The sequence below is a fragment of the Notamacropus eugenii genome, chromosome 1 (assembly GCF_028372415.1).
Source record: "Notamacropus eugenii isolate mMacEug1 chromosome 1, mMacEug1.pri_v2, whole genome shotgun sequence".
Lineage (NCBI taxonomy): Eukaryota > Metazoa > Chordata > Mammalia > Diprotodontia > Macropodidae > Notamacropus > Notamacropus eugenii.
In genome coordinates, this window is record NC_092872.1 from 94,834,369 (window position 1) to 94,849,086 (window position 14,718).

Genomic DNA, 14,718 nt, shown 5'->3' on the forward strand with positions numbered 1-14,718 from the left:
ACTTATCACAAGAATAATATACTTTGATCAGGTACGATTTATACCAGGAATGCAGGGCTGGTTCAATATTAGGAAAACTATCAGCATAACTGATCACATTAACAACAAACCTAACAGAAACCATATGATTATTTCAATAGATGCAGAAAAAGCTTCTGACAAAATACAACACCCATATCTATTAAAAAACACTAGACAGCATAGTGTTTGCATAGAGAGCATGTAGGAATAAATGGAGTCTTCCTTAAAATGATAAGTAGCATCTACCTAAAACCTTCAGCAAGCATTATATGTAATGGGGATAAACTAGATGCATTTCCAATAAGATCAGGGGTGAAACAAGGATGTCCATTATCACCACTATTATTCAATATGGTACTAAAATGTTAGCTTTAGTAATAAGAGAAGGAATTAGAATAAGCAAAGAAGAGATTCAGTTATTGTTCTTTATAGATGACATGATATACTTAGAGAATTCTAGAGAATCAAGTAAAGAACTACTTGAAATAATAAATAATTTGAGCAAAGTTGCAGGATATAAAATAAACCCTCATAAATCATTGGCATTCCTATAAATTTAAGCCCAATAGGAAAAGATAGAAAGAAAAATGTCATTTAAAGTTACTGTAAACATTATAAAATATTTGGGAGTCTACCTGCCAAAACAAACCCAGGAACTATATGAACACAGTTACAAAACACTTTTCATGTAAATAAAGTCAGACCTAAATAATTGGAAAAACACAAGTTGCTCGTGCGTAGGCAGAGCTAATATAATAAAAATGACAATTCTACCTAAATTAACTTACTTTGTCAGTGCCATACCAATCAAACTACCAAAAACTTATTTGAGAGAACTAGAAAAAATAATATCAAAATTCATCTGGGAGAACAAAAGGTCCAGAATATCAAGGGAATTAACCAGATGTTAAATTGTATTATAAAGCAGCAATCATCAGAATTACTTGGAATTGGCTAAGAAATGGAAGGGCAAATCAGTGAAATAGATTAGGAACACAAGATACAGTAGTCAATGATTATAGCAATCTACTGTTTGACAGACCCAAAGACATAACTTCTAGGATAAGGACTCACTATTTGACAAAAACAACTAGGAAAACTGGAAAATAGTATGGCATAAACTGAGTACAGACCAACAATGTCTGACACCTTATACCAAAATAAACTCCAAATGGGCACATGATTTAGGCATAAAGGCTGATATTATAAACAAATCAGGGGAGCAAGGAATAGTTTCTCTGCCAGATTTATGGAGAATGGAGGAATTTATGGCCAGACAAGAGACAGAAAACATTATGAAATGCAAATAATTTTGATTACATTATATTAAAAAGTTTCTGCAAAATCAAAGACAATGCAACCAAGATTAGGAGAGAAGGAGAGAACTGGGAAAGAATTTTTACAATCAGTGTCTCTGATAAAAGCTTCATTTCTAAAATATATAGAGAACTGACTCAAATTTACAAGAATATAAGTCATTCTCCAATTAATAAATGGTCAAAGGATATGAACAAGCAATTATCAGAGGAAGAAATTAAAGCTATCTATAATCATATGAAAAAATACTCTAAATCACTACTGATTAAAAAGATGCAAATCTAAACAACTCTGGGGTACTATAACATGACAAAATAGGAAAATGCTAAATGTTGGAGAAGATGTGGAAAAGTTGGAACACTAATGCACTGGTGGTGGAGCTGTGAGCTAATCCAACCATTCTGAAGAGCAATTTGGAACTATGCCCAAAGGGCTATAAAAATGTGCACACTCTTGGACCCAGCAATACTGCTTTTAGGGCTATATGCCAAAGAGATTATAAAAATGGGAAAAGGACCCATGTGCTTAAAATATTTATAGCAGCTCTTTTTGTGGTGGTCACGGTTGAATAAGTTGCAGTATATAAATGTAATGGAATACTATTGTGCTACAAGAAATGATGTAGAGAAAGACTTCAGAGAGGCCTGGAAGGACTTATATGAACTGACGCTGACTGAAAGGAGCAGAACCAGGAAAATGCTGTCCACAGAAAAAGCCGGGGGCAGAGCCAAGACAGCGGAGTAGAAAGACGCAAATACACATAGCTCCGAACCCACAACCCATACAACATCTGTATAAAGTAACTCGCGGTGAATTCTGGAGCAGTGAGGCCATAGAACAGTGGAGTGAAGGAGATTTCTGTTCCAGAGGGACCTGCAAACCTCTCGCAAAAGGTCCGTCGCACTGCAGACGCAGAGCCCAGCCCAGACCTGCCACGGCCGCGGCACCGAGAGGAACAGATCCGAGCAGGCTTCAGGGACGGGATCTCCAGCGGCTGCACAAGTCCCTCCACCCACAGGTGACGGGGGTCGGTGAGAGAGTCTCTTTGGCGGGTCGAGAGGGGAGTGGGGTGCCCCCATAACTCAGGCCCCCTCAGGAGGCAGAAGCTGAGAGGCAGCGGCAGACCAGGGTTCCCCAAGCAGGCAGGAGCCTGGATCCATTGTTGAAGGTCTGTGAATAAACCCCCTGAGGGAACTGAGCCTGAGAGGCGGCCCTGCCCCCCAGCTGAGCACCTGAACTTAATCTCACACTGAATACCAGCCCTGCCCCCGCCAAAAGCCCTAAGGCTGGAAGCAGCATTTGAATCTCAGACCCCAAACACTGGCTGGGAGGATTAGGAGGCGAAGTGGGTGTGAGAATATTCAGAGGTCAAGTCACTGGCTGGGAAAATGCCCAGAAAAGGGAAAAGAAATAAGACTATAGAAGGTTACTTTCTTGGTGAACAGGCATTTCCTCCCTTCCTTTCTGATGAGGAAGAACAATGCTTACCATCAGGCAAAGACACAGAAGTCAAGGCTTCTATATCCCAGCCCACTCAATGGGCTCAGGCCATGGAAGAGCTCAAAAAGGAAATTTTGAAAATCAAGTTAGAGAGGTGGAGGAAAAGCTGGGAAGAGAAATGAGAGACATGAAGTCAAAGCATGAACAGCAGGTCAGCACCCTGCTAAAGGAGACCCAAAAAAATGTTGAAGAAAATAACACCTTGAAAAATAGGCTAACTCAATTGGCAAAAGAGGTTCAAAAAGCCAATGAGGAGAAGAAGGCTTTCAAAAGCAGAATTAGCCAGATGGAAAAGGAGATTCAAAAGCTCACTGAAGAAAATAGTTCTTTCAAAATTAGAATGGCACCGATGGAGGCTAATGACTTTATGAGAAACCAAGAAATCACAAAACAAAACCAAAAGAATGGAAAAATGGAAGAGAATGTGAAATATCTCTTTGGAAAAACAACTGACCTGGAAAATAGATCCAGGAGAGATAATTTAAAAATTATGGGACTACCTGAAAGCCATGATCAAAAAAAGAGCCTAGACATCATCTTCCATGAAATTATCAAGGAAAACTGCCCTGAGATTCTAGAACCAGAGGGCAAAATAAATATTCAAGGAATCCAGAGATCACCTCCTGAAAGAGATCCAAAAAGAGAAACTCCTAGGAACATTGTGGCCAAATTCCAGAGTTCCCAGGTCAAGGAGAAAATATTGCAAGCAGCTAGAAAGAAACAATTCAAGTATTGTGGAAATACAATCAGGATAACACAAGATCTAGCAGCCTCTACATTAAGGGATCGAAGGGCATGGAACAGGATATTCCAGAAGTCAAAGGAACTAGGACTAAAACCAAGAATCACCTACCCAGCAAAACTGAGTATAATACTTCAGGGGAAAAATTGGTCTTTCAATGAAATAGAGGATTTTCAAGCATTCTTGATGAAAAGACCAGAGCTGAAAAGAAAATTTGACTTTCAAACACAAGAATGAAGAGAACCATGAAAAGGTGAACAGCAAAGAGAAGTCATAAGGGACTTACTAAAGTTGAACTGTTTACATTCCTACATGGAAAGACAATATTTGTAACTCTTGAAACTTTTCAGTATCTGGGTACTGGGTGGGATTACACACACACACACACACACACATGCACACACGCACACACACATAGAGACAGAGTGCACAGAGTGAATTGAAGATGATGGGATCATATCTTAAAAAAAAAAAAAAAAAAGAAAAAGCCATAGTATGCAATGACTGATTTTGACAGCCCTTCTCAGCAATGCAAGGACCTAAAACAATTCCAAAAGACTCATGATGGAAAATGCCATCCACATCCAGAGAAAGAACTACGGAGTTGGAATGCAGAGTGAAACAGACTATTTTGTTTTGTTTTGTTTTTTCTCATGGTTTTTCAACTTTGTTATAATTCTTCTGTGCAACGTGACTAATGTGACAATGCATTTGATAGAAATGTATGTGTAGAGCCCATATCAGATTGTGTGCCATCTTGGACAAAGAGGTGGGGAAGGAGCAGGAGAAAATTTAAAACTTTTATGGAAGTGAATGCTGAAAACTAAAATAAATAAATAAATAAATTGAAAAAACAGAACAAAAAACTCCCACAATATTAATGCATCAAAGTTCATGCATTTTTCTCAACAAAAAAAAAAGAAAAAGAGAAGTATCAGGATGGTCATTTAAAAAAAAAAGAATGTTCAAGAGTCCACTTCCCCCTTGACTCCTCTAACAACAAGGCCAGAGTCACATGACAAACCTTCCTCCCAGTCCACCTGCTCTGTAACACAGAGCACCAGATGATCCTTGGTGTCTTCCAAATTCAGCCTTCTGAATAAAGTGCACAAGGAATAAACACTGGGCTGACACAAACCTGCTGTGACCCACTAAACAATGACTTCATCACTGCTCAGCAGCGCCTATTTGAGATTGATGACTTCTGAAACCAATCACTGAAACCTTCAATTAGAGACTGAAACCATCCTCAACAAAAATCAGAAGCGCAAATGTCCCTGCCAGAGATAAATCTCCCTAATTTTAAATCTGTCTTTAGTCAATAAGCGATAAATGACGAAGAGCAGCTCATTAAAGATGCAAAGCATTCTGCAATTTTCTATCCCCCTATAATCACATCTTCCTCAGCATGATGCTTTTTCCCCCATTTGCAACCTGATTGCTCTTCATACTGATGTTATTTGAGATTGGGTTAAAGCAGCTAAAAGTTCCCCAGTTGGGGCCACACAGCACTTCTGTGCAAAGTTTCTATGAGTTCTCGTGACTCAACGAACACTTACAAGGAGAAGTTCTTGGAGACTGCCAGTCATGCTTTTTCCAAGGGACAAAGATTCATAAAAATGCATCTGCCCATTACATAAAGAGATCTCCTAGAGCCTCAGTCCTCTACTAAAAAGATGCAGAATGTACTGGACCACAGGCTACAAAAAGTCATGACTGCTCTTCTTCCTGTTTGGGGAATAAGGGGATCATTTCCAGCCCAGCCAATTGTTTCAGGATTTTAAATGCCGGCCCTGTCCAGCTGCTCCTGAGGAAAGACACTCCAGAGGCCCTGCTCTTTTATCGCCATCACATTCAACTTGGTATTACATGCATTTGTATACTAACAGTATTTCCCTACCCCAATAGACTGGTAATACCTTATAGAGGACAATGACTATGTTGGTCACATCTCCTGTATGCTTAGCATCTAGCACAGTGCCTTCTACACAATTTAGGTATTCTATAAATATTGGTTAAATTGATGGCGTTAACATAATTTCCTCATCTTTTCATTCTGCTCTGTGCATATGTCTAAGCCGGTGACTGTGGCACCTTCAAGGAAATCTGGGATAGCTACCTCCAAGCATAAATGATTCGACCATAAAGACAAGTGAGCAATAAATGTCTGGTGTGGAGAAAAAAAAATTTACATTAACTTCCAAGACAGGATGAGGAGAAGGAGCTGCCAGGCAACTAGGAGAAATCCAGGTTTCAATATAACAACAATCTTAACCTAACACTTCAATAATGATAACAATATAAATATTATCTTTTAACTGACAAAAAAAGGTGAGTCAAATATAATTTCAAGCTTCTGAGAGATTCAAAATCAAGAGTAAAACATTCCCTATTCCCCTGGTTGGTAATGGCCTTCTTATCCAGGTCTCAAGCACCATTCTGTTTTACAAATCTTCAGTGCATTTACCTTGTAACACTGTGTTATCTGTGTTTGGGTCTTATCCCCTAGTATATTGCAAATGTTTATCAGGAAAAGAAAATTACACCCACAAGTGAACTATAGTAATTCTTGTAAACTGGTAAAGCTGATAAAACATCTCCAGTCAAAAATGGCTCCATTCTCTCTCTCTTAGTCTACAGTATCCAAAACCTGTGTAAATATTGTAGAGCCTTAGAGCTCTATTCATTTGTACTTGTTTGTATAATTTCACTGTAGGTATTCTTTTGGATTTTTCACGGGTATATCTTCTTCTTCTTTAGTACCTCAGTGAAATGACTTGTGATTTACTCCAGCAGAATTTCCCCCCAGAGGCTGAGAGCCAAGGTTCTTAAAGCAATGGGCATTTAACATACATTGTCAACCAACTGAACAAAACCTACCTTTGGTAACCAAACACAGAATTTTGTTTTGGTAAGAAAGAATATGATTAGAACCACTTATTCTCAACAATAACCAAATAAACTCTCTGGTTCTCATCACCCCTCACCTGTATAATGCAACAACAGTCTCTTAATTGGTCTCCCTGCCCCTTCCTTTTTCAATTCTGCCTTTCCCTTCTTCAAGTCAACTTCCACACAGTTTCCAAACTGATATTTCTTTTTTTTTTAATTTAACTTTTAACATTTATTTTCACATAATTTTGGGTTACAAATTTTCTCCCCTTTTATCCCCTCCCCCCCCAAACCCGAGCTTTCTAATTGCCCCTGTGACCTATCTGCTCTCTCCTCTATCCTCCCTCCCTGCCCTTGTCTCCGTCTTCTCTTTTGTCCTATAGGGCCAGATAGCTTTCTTGACCCCTTAACCTGTATTTCTTGTTACCCAGTGGTAAGAACATTACATTTGGTCCTAACACTTTGAGTTCCAACCTCCTTAGCTCCCTCCCTCTCCACCCCTTCCCCTTGAAAGACAGGCAATTCAATATAGGCCATATCTGTTTAGTTTTGCAAATGATTTCCATACTAGTTGTGTTGTATAGGACTAACTATATTTCCCTCCATCCTATCCTGTCCCCCTTTACTTCTATTTTCTTATGGTCCTTTCCCTCCCCATGAGTGTCGACCTCGTATTGCATTCTCCTCCCCATGCCCTCCCCTCCATCCTCCCCCCCACCCTGCTTGTGCCCCTGTCCCCCACTCTCCTGTATTATGAGATAGGTTTTCCTATCAAAATGAGTGTGCATTATATTCTTTCCTTTAGTGGAATGTGATGAGAGTAGACCTCATGTTTTTCTCTTGCCTGCCCTCTTTATCCCACCACTAATAAGTCTTTTGCTTGCCTCTTTTATGAGAGATAATTTGCCCCATATAACTTCTCCCTTTCTCCTCCCAATATTTCTCTCTCACTGCTTGATTTCATTTTTTTTTTAAGATATGATCCCATCCTCTTCAATTCACTCTGTGCACTCTGTCTCTATGTATGTGTACGTGTGTGCATGTGTGTGTGTGTGTAATCCCACTCACTACCCAGATACTGAAATGTTTCAAGAGTTACAAATATTGTCTTTCCATGTAGGAATGTAAACAGTTCAACTTTAGTAAGTTCCTTATGACTTCTCTTTGCTGTTCACCTTTTCATGGTTCTCTTCATTCTTGTGTTAGAAAGTCAAATTTTCTTTCCAGCTCTGGTCTTTTCATCAGGAAAATTTGAAAGTCCTCTATTTCATTGAAAGACCATTTTTTCTCCTGAAGTATTATACTCAGTTTTGCTGGGTAGGTGATTCTTGGCTTCAGTCCTAGTTCCTTTGACTTCTGGAATATCCTATTCCATTCCCTTCTATCCCTCAATGTAGAGGGTGCCAGATCTTGTGCTATCCTGATTGTATTTCCACAATACTTGAATTGTTTCTTTCCAGCTGCTTGCAATATTTTCTCTTCCACCTGGGAATTCTGGAATTTGGCCACAATGCTCCTAGGAGTTTCTCTTTTTGGATCTCTTTCATGCGGTGTTCTGCGGATTCCTTGAATATTTATTTTGCCTTCTGGTTCTAGAATCTCAGGGCAGTTTTCCTTGATAATTTCATGGAAGATGATGTCTAGGCTCTTCTTTTGATCATGGTTTTTAGGTAGTCCCAGAATTTTTACATTGTCTCTCCTGATTCTATTTTCCAGGTCAGTTGTTTTTTCCAATAAGATATTTCACATTATCTTCCATTTTTCGAATCTGCACGGTATGTTCTGAGATATGTGTCTTTCTCATAAAGTCCTTAGCGTCCATCCGTACCATTCCAGTTTTGAAAGATCTATTTTCTTCAGTGAGCTTTTGAATCTCCTTTTCCATTTGGTTAATTCTGCTTTTGAAAGCATTCTTCTCCTCATTGGCCCCTTGCACCTCCCTTGCCAGCTGAGTTAGGCTAGTTCTCAAGGTGCCAATTTCTTCAAGATTTTTTTAGTTCTCCTTTAGCAGGGAGCTGATCTGCTTTTCATGCTTCTCCCTCATCCCTCTCATTTCCCTTCCCAGTCTTTCCTCCACCTCTCTAACTTGATTTTCAAAATTCCTCTTGAGCTCTTCCATGGCCCGAGCCCATTGGGTGGGCTGGGACACAGAATCCTCGATTTCTGTGTCTTTGCCTGATGGCAAGCATTGTTCCTCCCCATCAGAAAGGAAGGGAGAAAGCGTCTTTTCTCCGATAAAGTACCCATCAATAGTTTTATTTCTTTTCCCTTTTCTTGGCATTCTCTCCAACCAGTGGCGTGACCTCTGAATGTTCTCCTCACACCCACCTCGCCTCCTGTTCCTCCCAGCCAGCGTTTGGGGACTGAGATACAAATGCTGCTTCCCGCCTTAGGGTTTTTGGCGGGGGCAGGGCTGCTAATCAGTGTGAGAATTAAGTTCAGGTGGTCAGGGGCAGGGTTGCCTCTCTGGCTCAGTTCCCTCAGGGGGTTTATGCACAGACCTTCCACAATGGATCCAGGCTCCCGCCCGTTTGGGGAGCCCCAGTCTGTAGCCGCCTCTCAGCTTCTATCTCCTGGGGGGGCCCAAGCCATGGGGGCACCCCACTCCCCTCTCAACCTGCCAAAGAGACTCTCTCACCTACCCCCGTCAGTCACCTGTTGGTGGGGGGGCAAACTGATATTTCTAAAGTACATGTCTGGCCAGGACACTGCTCTGCTCAAGAAGCTTTAGGCACACTACTGCCTCTAGGATAAAACAGAAACTTCTCTGCTTGACATTCAAAAGACTTTCACACCCGGGTTCCACATTATGTTTTCAGCATGATTTCACATTATTCCTCCTCATTCATACTATCTATGGTCCTGCCAAATTGACCTACTTGTTATTTCTTCCCCAAACACAATACTCTGCCTCCCACCTCAGCAGTTTTGCACATCCTCATCCTTATGCCTGGAATGCTCTCCCTCCTGCCCTCCACCTCTTAGCATCTTTAGTCCCACTCAGAACTCAGCTCAAATGTTAGATGGTGTAATGGAGAGGGTTGGACTTTAAAATTAGAAAGCTGTGCATCTGAATCCTATGTCAGACCCTAGGCCAGTCACTTAAGCTCTCATAGCCTCACTGTTCTCCTCTGTAAAATGGGAAGACTGATAATAAACCCCAGGTCAGTGCTGCTGTCTGGACTGAACAAGATGAACAAAATGCTCTGCAAACCCAAGCGCTATGTAAATGTTTGCTATTACTACCATTATTACTTTCCCAGCATCAAAACATTCCCAGTCTGAAGCGATTTTGTATTGACTTCTATATGTACAGATGACTTCTGAGGAACCTTCCATGAAGTTCTAAATCTATGCAACTATGCTATTTACCCTCAATAGAATGCAAGCACCCTCAGGGCAAGGACTGCTTTCATTTTTTGTCTTTGTATTTCTGACACCAAAGCTATACATGGCATGTGGGAAGCACTTGATACATTTTTCTTAAACTGAGTGAATCAAAGTCTCTAGAGATGTTCGAGGAGTATTCCCTAATTGATGAAAGATGCTGACTCAATGACTATCCCAATAGGGGAGTCACTTTGCTTTTCTGTCTCTATTTATGTACTTATAAACTGAGAAGAATATTCCCCTCCCTCCTCCTACCTTACCTAATTCACATACTGAGATAATGACTTGGCCGATATTTGAAGTGCTTTTGATTTCCTAGTCACCTTCATGTCATGCCACCTTCTTTGTCTCCAACCTGAGACTCAAGTTCTCTCTCCTAAGACCTGAGGCTTCTGATTAGTGAGCTGGCATCTTATCTCTCTGCTCCAGATCCATCACACCACTTCCTAGACATTTCCAAGCCCTGTCATTGTGCACATAGCCTCCCTTCTTCCCCAGTTTCATCTCCACCTTCCAGCTCCAGCTCTGAGAACAGTAATTAAATCAACAATTACATTCTTAAAAATGACATCTATCAATTACCCTTTCATTCCAATTAACATTTCTTTTGACTTCCCTACTAAGACATCATTCCAAGCCTCGCCTTCCTCTATAATGTAAGCTCTCTGATGGAGACTGCCCTGCTTGCTTGTATTTGTATTCTCAGCACTTAGCACAGTGTATGGCACAAGTTAAGCATCTGACAGATGCTTGTTCATTAATACATAAGGACCCCAATTCTGGCCAGTATGGAAGTCCCCCTGAATTCTCAAAGGTGATGACAAAGAAATAAGAGAGTTTCCTTCCAAGTATAATCCTTCCAAGGGAGAAATACTTTGAGCACAAGTCAATGACAATCTTTTATCTGGCATTCCTAAGACCAACCTAGCTAAGTCTGGAAAGGCTCATTGCTAGAAAGATGACCACCAGATGATGGTGATGACTTTTTTTTCAGCCACAACAATTCCTCGAACTGCCTGTAAATTTATAAAAGGTTTGTGATATGTTTTAGTGAAAGGACCGCCCACATGCATGTATCATAGACTCTTTTGACATATTGAAGAAGCTCTCCAAAAGAAAAAAATAATAGTAATTTTTTTTTTTTGAGTTCATCACAATGCAAACCAGGAAAATCTCTATGACATCATGCTATTAGGCATAATTTTTTCTTTCAGAGGCTACAGCATTGACCTTTTTTTCTCCCTACTCAAAAAAAAAAAGTCAGTGATTATCCTAGGGACCACTTGGAAGAGTCACAGTTGCTTTGTGCAATTACTACACTTCAGCATTTCCTAATTCATACACAACTGGGAGTGGAAAAGAGGTTCTTATTATCTACAGAATCAAATATAAATTCTTCTGTTTATTTACTTAAAAGTCTTTACAACTTGATCCCAACCTGTCTTTACAGCATACATTACTCTCCTCCATAAACTCTCTGGTTTAGCCAAAATGGTCTTCTTGCTTTTTCTGACACAAGACATTCCATCTTCACCCTCTATGATTTTAAATACACAGCTTTCCATCTGAAATCCACTCTTTCTACACCTCTATCTCTTAGAATTCCTTGTGTTCTTTCAATTCAGCATAAATGCCGCCCCCTTTTATATGAACCTTTTCCTGACTCCCACTCACCCACTTAGTAGTGCCTCCCCCCAAAAAATGGCTTGCCATTGATTTTGTATGTATTTTGAATGTAGTTCTCATTTTCATGTTGTGTCACCCCTGAAATTTAAGCTCCTTTAAGACAAGAACCACTTCACTTTTGCCTTTGTATCCCGAATGCCTAACACAAAGTGTGGCATACAGTAAGTACTTAAATACATTTTGTCTGCTTCATTAAATCATTAAGCAAGTCTCCACAGTAAACATTTAGACTAGGATTCATTAAATAGTTTTAGTCCTTCAAATATTTCTAGCTCAAGGCTTGTTCCCTCTCAGGTGTGGCCTAATTAACCTTGAAAGAGATCATCCTTCCATAGACAAACCTTGATTTTCCATAATAGTGTTCTTTCCAAACATATTCTTGCTCTGCTGGCAACCAACATTGACAGTATAACTTATCTTTCTGTGACTGATGGGTAATTTCACATCACAACTGTAAATGATGCTTAAAACGGAGACATCAAAAAACTCAAGGGCAGCAGAGGTAGGATAGCTACTTACATTTGACAGAAAATGCAAACAAAAAAGTTGATCATCCTGTGACAAATAAACACACTATTATTTCTGTGTACTTTCAGAGTGTAGTTGTGTTTTATTTCAATCTGACCTAACAAATATTTATGTGCTCAACACTGAGCTAGTGCTAACGGAGAAACAAAGAAGAATAAGGCACATTCCCTATCTTCAATTAGGGGAGTCTCATTCAAGAGAGATTAAAAATACTGCTCAAATGGTGACAAAGTGAGTGGTACAGGCAGTAAGAGACTGGGGACTGCATGGGAAATTCCAATTGCATGGGTGACTGATGTGGGCTGTACTGTCAAAGAAGGCTTCATGGGGTATTTTACAGGCTCTGGAGGATGAGTAGATTTTGGAAAAGAAGAAACAGGAAAGGAAAAGGGCATTCTATGGAGCAAGTACAATAAAGTTAAAGGCTAAGAGACAGAAGTGAGTCTGTCATTCACGGAATGTCCAAGAATAGAGGGGACAAACTTGGACCTCAAGTGGCTGCAAAACTCTCTGTGAACCAGATTAAAATGTAATTGGGAAATGTTTAACAAAATACATGAAAATACAATATAACACCGATAATGTTCATTTGCAGTTTTCAGAGTCAATATGAGGCCCTTAGGAATTCATTTGAGTTTGACACTGCGGCTGTAGGCAGGCACCAACCTGGCAAGAACAGGCGGAATAATGAAATGTTCTTCATCCTTCATTTTGAAGAGGTCCAATGACATCACAAGTGTTGTCTTAACTTGCAGGTGAACTGGATATAAGTGAGGCAGAGATGCACAAAGGCATCAGCCTCACTCTCCCAGTCATCACAGTTCAGGGGTAAGACAAAAGTCAAGATGACTGGTGATGGCCTAGGATGCAGTGGATGACCTTGATATCTTCAATGTCTAACCAAAGCTCTAAGAACTCCACAAGGCCTGCTTCAGTCACCTTCATGGACTTTGGAACAAATTGTTCTCATCTGCCCATTCTACCAGATGAAGTCTTCACAAGCTGGGGGGAGAAATCCCTCTAACTCACCCACATGTTTGAGGCTCTCAGGTTACTCTCAACTTGGTTCAGTCCATCTGCCAGGAAGATTTATTGAGGTATGGTCAGTGAGAAAGCTACAGTTTCTTGGAAATAACAAAATGGTGAAATATCTGAACAGTATATTGCTTCAGGGCTTCTTGTTGGTGACATTCTTGTTTTAAATAAAAACATTACACTGCAAAGGAGGATGCATCAGAAGAGGTAGCAGTCAAGTCAAAAGAAGTTTTTACTACATTTTCAGCCATCCCATACATCTAGAATCATTGAACTTTAGACTTGAAATGGACATTCTGAACCAACCTCTTACCAAGTATATCTCTTTAATGGTCCTTAACAATAAATTAGGAAACTTTACTTTCAAGAGGGGAAAAGAAATAGAAGGCTTTTTCTACTTAATCAGAATTCCTCTCTTGGGCTGCTGAGCAGCAGCTTCCTAATCATATCACACACCAGTGCTGATGATGCTAATATTCACGACCCACTGGAAAACAGAATTGCAAAGACCCACATAAAGAAAATTATTGTTGCTACTATTGTTGGAGACCACAGAATGCATATGACAACCCTTGAGTTGTGCTTTTTTTGCTTCTTGATGTTGAACATTTCTGGTCTCTCCTGCTTCCGACAAATGCAGGGAAGCCAAGTCTACGACATCTGCCACTGAGTAGACAGAAATCATGTAATCATAAGACTTGAAATCGGAACCACTGAGCTAGTCTACTGAACCAAGGTAACATTCTTCAAAAGTGCATTTGATCCAATATAATCATTTGAATCACTGGCCTCAGAAAAACAGTGACACAGATATTAAGACACCACATGCTTCAAAACCTATAGGGAGCTTTTAAGGGCTCATGAGGGCAAAAAGTCATAAACCTATACACTAAATACAGTGTTGGTAACATCTATTTATTAGATTACAGAAAATCAGTAGGAGTAGATTAAATAACTGAAAACCATTAGGTAAAAAATATGAAGCAGCCATCTAGCACAAAACTTGCTTTCACACTGGGGCATACCACTGAGTTTAATTTAACCTTAGGATTTCAGGTGTGGGTTCCTCACTAATTCTATGACTCTGAAAAAGTGACTTAACCTGAATGGATATCAGTTTCTATAAAATACAGAGGGTTGGAGTGAACTGAATTATTTCAAAATTTTCTAACTGAAATCACATGATTTCTACAAAGAGTTATCTTGCATGATGACTCCCTCACATTCAGACACAACAACATTTAAGTCATCTCAGATAAGTGAAAACACCTCCAATTAGTACCCTGATTCTAACAAACTTGCTGTTGTCATTTACGCTGTTTGATCTTTTCACTGTATCTCTGTGAATAAGAGAGAAGGCAAGTAGCATTATAAATACCTTCCAAGATTCATGCACTCATTCAACCAACATTAAATTCCTGCGTACAGAGAGCACTACAGCAAGCACTGGGGGAGATACCAAGATTAGATTAGATACAATCATTAACCACATGGAGCTTACAGTCTAACAGGGGAATAAGACAAATATACATAACTATATACATAATATGACACAACTAGAATAGAGTTAAAAAACAAGGATTTCATTAAGAAGGATATTACTAACA

The 14,718-nt window shown here is 39.8% G+C and overlaps 1 protein-coding gene across 5 annotated transcripts in view; it reads right to left on the reverse strand.

Moving 5' to 3' along the window:
* Window positions 1-14,718, reverse strand: part of SNX29 (sorting nexin 29) — a 688,321-nt gene that overhangs the window by 263,512 nt on the left and 410,091 nt on the right. The gene's annotated exons all lie outside the window — the stretch shown is intronic.